The sequence below is a fragment of the Pygoscelis adeliae genome, unplaced genomic scaffold, assembly GCF_000699105.1.
Source record: "Pygoscelis adeliae isolate BGI_AS28 unplaced genomic scaffold, ASM69910v1 Scaffold27, whole genome shotgun sequence".
In the NCBI taxonomy this organism is placed as follows: domain Eukaryota; kingdom Metazoa; phylum Chordata; class Aves; order Sphenisciformes; family Spheniscidae; genus Pygoscelis; species Pygoscelis adeliae.
Window position 1 is genome coordinate 8,421,110 of NW_008825410.1, and position 4,231 is coordinate 8,425,340.

The following is a 4,231-nucleotide window of genomic DNA, read 5'->3' on the forward strand; positions in this document are numbered from 1 at the left end:
TCCCTCCCCGGGTCCCCGCCACCAACTATGAAATAACAACAACAATAATACTCGTAATAATAATAATAATAATAAAAAAAGGAACGCGAGCGAGGCCGCGAGGCGGAGCGGGGGGCAGAGGGAGAGACAATGGGCTGGTGGAGAGAGGACCCATCCGGACCGGGGAGACTTTGCGCTCCCAGCGCCTGAGCCGCCCGGGCGGCGAACTCGGAGGGAGAGCGAGGGAGCGAGAAGGGCCGGTGGACGCGAGGAGAAAACCCGGGTGTTTTGTAACTAAAATGAGCGGAGCGCAGCGGCGGCGGCGGCAATAAGCTTATTGCAATTGACAGCGTCTGCAGTTCATTTCAAGATGGCCGCTTGGCTCACATTCATTTTCTGCTGAACGACTTTTAACTTTCATTGTCTTTTTTGGCCGCTCCGATCATCACCCACCGGCTCCGTTTTCCGGGTACGTATGAAGCGAGGTGTCGCCTTACCAAGGGCGGGGGGCGAAGGGGGCTCGGCGGCGGTTTTCGGCCGGTTTGGGGGCTGCAAAGGGGAGCCTAGGTGTCCCCCGAGCTCTCCGTATGGGAAAAGCGCTGACAGGCTGCTCCAGCCACACACACACACATATAGACACGCAGCAGCAGCAGCAGCCTGTGCACTCGCTCGCGTTACGCACCCACATTTGCAAATTTTAGTTCCTTTCTTTCTCCAGACGCCCCCTAAAACCTTTCTGTGCACATGGCCCCCGAGGAGAATATTTATATTTCCAGACCCTGCTGCCAGCCCGGCCTGAGCGCCCTTTGTTTAAAGGCAGATTTTGATTAAACAGGGACGTTCGTGAAATCTGGAGCTGCCTGGGTCAAGTGATTTCAGTCCTCCCCGAAAGAAATGTGTCTGGGGGAGGTTAAAATGTCAGATAACGCACCCATTTTATAGAGATAGAGCCAGCGGGGGGTAGCGATCCTCCTGGAGGGGTTGTTAGGCGTCGGGGCACCCAGCAGAAAATGTTATTAACTTAAGTTGGACAAGTACTTGTGTGAAATTGGATGGGTTGTAAGATGGCGGTTCCCAGTTGTTTCCAATGCCTCCTCTTACATTTCTGCTCTAAATGTTAAAGTTTGGGGGTTTGTGCCTGCTGGGAGAGGAAAGGGGTGGCCGACACCGAGCGATAACTTTTTTTGGGGGTAAGGATAGCAGTTTGGCTGCGGTCTTGGGGAGCTGGGGCGTGCGGTTTGCTGGAGCCTTTGGAGCAAAGGTGATGTGTCTGTGGGACGCAGGGGGTTTTTTGAATTTCTTTTCTCTGATTGGTATTTTTTTTCCTCCTGAGCCCGGGAAGGGTAGATTTACATGAAATCCTTTGTCAGATCTTAAAGATGTCACGAGTGGGCTCCTCGTGCTGCTGATGGGCAGCACTGGAAAGTTGCTGGTGTACGTTTTTGTAATTGTATGGCCTTGGCAATATATAACGCGGGATGTTTCTCTGTGTTTACTGTAAATATTTGCATGTAATCAGGTAAAAATAAGCAGAAAAATCGCACTTCTGTAAAAGTGAGACGGTCACTTTTCAGCCTCTAGAAACTTTGATTCCCTCCTCCGCTCTCCAGAAAAGTTGAGGAAAACCTGGGCGTGTGTGCTCATTTGCAAGCTTGGCATTAAAAGGATTTTTTGCGTAGTCCGTAGTGGTCAGAGCAACTAATTTTATGGGACTGTCCCAAAGACCAGGGAGATTCTGGAAATGCAGTCCAGTGAAACTACTTTGAGTGGCGTCCTGGAAACTGAGACAGACTTGTGTTGCAGTTTGCCAGAAACACGGAGGGTTGACCTACCTGATCGCTTAGATAGTACAAAATTAACATTTTAGTGTATTTTATAAGTAGGCGGATAGTGTCCTTCACCTAGTTCCAGGGAGGCGATTTAAGGGATCGGGGTCCTTTTGCACTGTACTGCCAATATTCAGGTCTCCCCTCGCTGCAGCGAGCTGGGCACAGATATTTGAGCTCCGTGTGCCTTCTCTGAAAGAAGCACCGTCCCTCCTTTAAAACGTATGTGGCCATTCTTAAGCGAAAGAGTCATAACAGGCTCGATAGTAAAAGTGGCTCTGACTGATAATAGGTGAAGATGTAGAATGACGGCTGCTTTATTCCTGACGAGAGAGTTTTCTGAGAGGAGATGGGTGCAAAGTACACAAACCTACCCGAGCGATGCTTCTATTTTTTATGTATGTATTTTCTGTTAGGGACCTGTCGAGCAAGGTTTGATAGCTATTGCCTTTATAGATTTTTGATAATGTAGCTGATTCTTAGCAGGAGAATGCACTTCTGTTTTTCTTCATTTGGACATAACCCGTTTAAGGCCTCTAAATAATCGGTTGGCTGGCAGTGTTTACTTCTAGCGAGTGTTATCTCCGTGTATTTTACGTTTAGTCGTTCCGTGTGTCAATGTGTAAATATATATTGTCCTGGTTAAGAGACTGTATTGACTGTGTGAAGTGTTGGTATTCGCCGTGCTATCAGCGCGAGCAGAAAAAAATCTGACAGGGTTTCCCTCGCACCAAAATATGAAGCTCAGGCTGCTGTAGTAAAATGTGCTGCGTTCGTGTTACGTACCCGCAGGCACAGACACGCGTGTGCGTGTGCCTGTACGGGTGGCTTTTGGGGAGAAGTTAGGCGCCTGGTTCAGCTCGCTGGAGAAAATCACTGATTTCAAAGATAGCTCATAGCACGTTGAAAATGTGCTAGCTTTGGGCAATAAATAATCCGCGTTTAGGGGTTGCTTCGACAAAACAGGTTTCACGGTTGAATTTAATCCCCCTCCATTTAGGAAGGGGCTACGCCTGCGTGAAATAAACGCGTTAGTGTCCTGAAAGGTTTGTCCCAGTCTGTCAGGGCTGGGAAGGAATTCTCGGTCAGCCGACTTGCGTGACCTCGGTCACTGCTGGGTTTTTTGGTTCAGATACTTATGAATTATAAGGTAGTGACTTGAACAAATAAAACATAGAACCGTGAAGGCAGCCTGTCCATGTTTGAGTACCCAAAGGGACCTCAGCGTTGCCGGCTTCTGGGCGCTGGGCTCTTCAGAGGGGAGTGCAGAAGCCCGGGCTCTGCCTTTTCTGGGAAGAGCAAACTCTCGGTATCAGTTTAGAAGTAGGAAGCGGAGGGTCAGGGACCCTGGGAGCGACATTTAAACGGCAGTACAACGCAGCGGGGGTCTTGCTTTCCCGCACGGGGCTAGGAACAGCTTTGGGGACCTGGTCTGGCTTGGTGCTTCTTGCACTTTGCTTTTCTGTGTGCTGGCCGGCTGTGGTTTGATGCTGGGGAGTTTTATCTGCTGCTCACTCGAGGGTTCTCCTGCAGCAGCAAGAGAAGTTTCCTGGCTAGGGTCGCTCGTTGGCGCTGTGCACACTTCTTGAGGAATATTGTACCCCTGTCCTGGGCAGTTCGGTCGAAATTCAAAGCTTTTAGAAAGCTTGGTGTGTTGTCTTTTTTTTTCGCTAACACCGAAGTTTGCGAGTGGCTGGGGAGAACCTTGCATCTTGGGACTTCTCCAGCTCGCACGGTGTTGCAGTGAGAGGTGGCTCGCAAGCCCTGCCTCGGGAAGAGTGGGGACCAAGGGTAGGAGCTGGTCTGTTGGGAGCGCTGACATGGGGAAATTAATAGCTTGCATTGGAGCAACGTTGTTACGTTACGTTTTTCAGGATCTGGTTGACAGAAAATAATTTACTCTGCAATTGACGTGGCTGACAGGGTTTTTTCCCCCGGTGTACTTTCCCCTTTACCTCTTATTCCCTCTCATTTTAAATAGTATGTGTGCATCTAACGTTGGTGCCAGTGCATCCGATGGGGGTTTATGGGTTTCAGACTGTGAAAATGACATTTGTTTTTCACTCTCGTCGCTGCATTGTGTTGACAAGGTGTTGATTTAGCTTTAGGAATGATCTGGTCACATGGTCCTTCGCATGTTGTCACTAATGTACCGTTTAAAGTCGGGTGTGCTTTATTGCTGAAAAGGGGATTTGTTTAAGGATCCGGAGACTTGTTTTGTCCCGTCCAAACACCTTACCCTGGTGCTGCAAATCTCTTTCCACCTCTTACAAAACTTTGCACCGCGCTCGCTTCGTCCGCGGGAGGCTTTTCAAACGAGAGTCAAAAGAGGGGGGGAAGGAAAGAAAGAGAGAGAGAAAGAGTTGGGGGGGTGGGTGGAGAAGGGAAGGAAGGAGAGAAAAGGGGAAAGGGGAAAGGGGGGGAGA

The 4,231-nt window shown here is 49.5% G+C and overlaps 1 protein-coding gene across 1 annotated transcript in view; it reads left to right on the forward strand.

The window, feature by feature from the left end:
- Positions 1–166: 166 nt before the first annotated feature.
- BMI1 (BMI1 proto-oncogene, polycomb ring finger) overlaps positions 167–4,231 on the forward strand; it is an 11,113-nt gene continuing 7,048 nt past the window's right edge. Inside the window, exon 1 of the mRNA XM_009330563.1 lies at positions 167–448. The gene's annotated coding sequence lies outside the window, so the exon portion shown is untranslated. The remainder of the gene's footprint in view (positions 449–4,231) is intronic.